This window comes from Salvia splendens, chromosome 10 (genome assembly GCF_004379255.2).
Source record: "Salvia splendens isolate huo1 chromosome 10, SspV2, whole genome shotgun sequence".
Classification (NCBI taxonomy): Eukaryota; Viridiplantae; Streptophyta; class Magnoliopsida; order Lamiales; family Lamiaceae; genus Salvia; species Salvia splendens.
In genome coordinates this window covers 28,693,536-28,696,310 of record NC_056041.1, presented here as the reverse complement: position 1 = coordinate 28,696,310, position 2,775 = coordinate 28,693,536, and the positions used below count along the sequence as shown (strand labels likewise).

Genomic DNA, 2,775 nt, shown 5'->3' with positions numbered 1-2,775 from the left:
AATAGATCAACACCATCAATAGTAATTAGAAGTCGAATCCATAAAAGGGACGTTTGGATTAAAACTCCTACAAAGAGACCAAAGAGAGATAAAAATGGATACACGCCGACTGTCACGCCCGCATTTCTAAAGATAGAAAACACGGTTGATCGCGACTAGAGGAGAATTAAAGAAGCGGGGAAGAAAGAGGAAAACAACACAACTAGACCATAGCTCGAAACAAATGAGAATAGCTTAAATAAAAATCAGAGTATCCTCAACAATTGACAACTCAAAGGGATTATATCCCAACAATACATAAACTCAAAAGAAACAACATTCAGCGGAAGCATTCGAGAGTAGAATACTATTATGTATGAAGACATAATATATTCAGATAATTTTATTTACTACCTTTTTCACTTTCATGCTCAACACCCACCGCGCTCGTCACCGCTCAACCTGCACATAGGAAAAACACATGCAGGGCTGTGTACTTGATGCACTTAGTGAACTCATGCCGAAAACATTTTCAATATAAATATTTATCATGCCATTAACGAGTGACCTCGAGGTTTTAACTTTGAAAGTGCCCGAGTCACTAAAACACCTCACCAACATCATCATCACCATCAACCTCAACATCATCAACATCACCATACCATATCTGAACATACATGACAAGGAATGTGGCCACATTCCAAGCCACTAGACCGGCCAACTCAAAGAGATAGGGCACGATCTACGGGGTGTACACTAGCCTGAGTAGGGACTCACTCCCTAGTCAGACCCGAATTCGATTAACCATACATGGCAAAAGCCACTTCGACGGCCGCCCAAAGTTCCTCCGTTGGCTCCTCGTATTTCCCACTACGATGTCGGAATAAATTCCCAAAAATTGTACAAGCTCATAATTAAATTATCACAACTATTTCCCTTTGCAATTATATTTATTTCGTACATCGAATTATTCTGAGAATTTAATAAATAATTCCCCACGATTAAATTATCTGCCCAAGGATTTAATTAATCTGGCCCAAAATAATTATTTGCTTAGCCCACCTTATTCCTCCATTTTAATTTGTGAGGCCCAAACCAAAAATAAAATAGGTGGCCCAAATTAATTAAAAGAGGGAGCCCAAAACTTATATCCTCCACATCTCGGCTCTCTTTCTCTCTCAACACAAATGAGGAAAATCCCCAAATTGCAGAAACCCCCAATTCGTCGCCTTCTCAAAATCACTTCATGTCGCCGGCCATTCCGACACCACCGCTGTCGGCTCCTTATCATATGCACACCGGTCACCGTCTTCACTTCTTTCGGACACCACCATTGCCGTCCTTCGGGAGAAATCGGCATTCAACCGCTGCTGCCGTCGCTTCCTCTGTTCGCCCCTCCCTCGCACGCTGCTGTACCATCGGCGGTAGCGCCGATTCACCGCCTGGAGTCACTGCAGCCGAACAACAGCGCCGAGTCAGGCGCCTGCTGTCGCTGTCCAGTTCGAGGAGTAGTCGACCGTCCATACCCATGCTCATCGTGCCCGGTTGCTGTCAGGCAGAGACTCGATTCATCCCGCTACAGCCCCGAAGCACCCCGAAAATAAGTCTATTACAACGTTATGTTTCTTTCGCATCCTTTCGATTAATCACAACGGGTATTCGATTATTAAAGTTCGCTTGATGTTGGTTTCAGTGTTGTTTTCTTTCAAATTGGTTCGATTCTTAAGTGATATGCTCTCGTAGATATTCGAGTTCTAAACTGTATGGCATGCTCGTGTATGATATACTAAATAGGAATTGAAGTTGGGAGGGAGTATACCTTGAACGGAGTTTAGGGAGTATACCCTAAACCCTAAAGCCCCGTCTCTGTTCTCTCGCATCGCAGCGCCGCCGTGAGTCGCTGCAGCTGCTGCCAAACCGGACAGCCTTCGGCTCCGTATTCACCGGCTGTTATCCGCCATCGCTGAGCCCGTGGACCCCTCCGTCGTCATCTCTTCTCCCTCCATCCAATCTCTCTCAAAACACAGCGCCTGTCATTTGGAGTCCGATAATCTCTCCACCAGATTCCGCCTACAATTCAAGAATAACATTCTCTCTCGCTACACCTCTGCACCGTTGCTGTTGTTCGAGATTCGCCGGGTAGCCGAGTAGTGCCGTCGTCCATCCCTGCTGTTCTGTGTAAATTATGTGGACTTTGGCATCGGAAGATGATGAATCGGCCGCCATTGATGAAATCAAGAAAAGTGAATGGAGTAGATTATGTGATAGCAAGATTGTTGGGATTCATTGTGGGATTTAAAAGTGTAGATAGTGGAACAGAATCACGTTTGTAGCGGAAAAGAAGTGGGATTGTGGTGAATAAAAATCTCTTTGGGCTGCTTTTTATGAACAGAAAAATAGTGCCCAAATATTATAATTTGATTTGGACTTTATCCTTCTTTTATAGGCAAGTCCAAACACAAAAGATTTAATGAAAGAAAATTTGGCTTGTAAAATTCGATATCGTTATGAGCTCAACTAAAAAAATATATAGAAAAAGTCGGGGTATTACAATCTACCCATCTTAACAAAAATTTCATCCCCGAAATTTGCTTACGTCCTTCGAATAAAATATTTCTCCATTAACTTGTAATCCAATTTCCAAGCAGATTCCTCGTATCGCTTAAAAATTAATAATTATAACTGAAAAAGTATCATCCCCTAAATTCCTTTTGTCATCCAATTCTCAAACTACTTCCAAGTATTCACGATGTTTCCACATACATCACTTTCGCGGTTTCAACGAATTTATTTCTC

General features: G+C 42.6%; 1 long non-coding RNA gene across 1 annotated transcript; it reads right to left on the bottom strand.

The window, feature by feature from the left end:
- Positions 1–214: 214 nt before the first annotated feature.
- On the bottom strand, positions 215–2,498 carry LOC121753043. The gene is made up of 2 exons (XR_006040334.1): positions 1,799–2,498; positions 215–441 (listed from the first exon to the last, which is right to left on the bottom strand). It is a non-coding gene; the product is annotated as an uncharacterized LOC121753043 (long non-coding RNA).
- Positions 2,499–2,775: the final 277 nt, after the last annotated feature.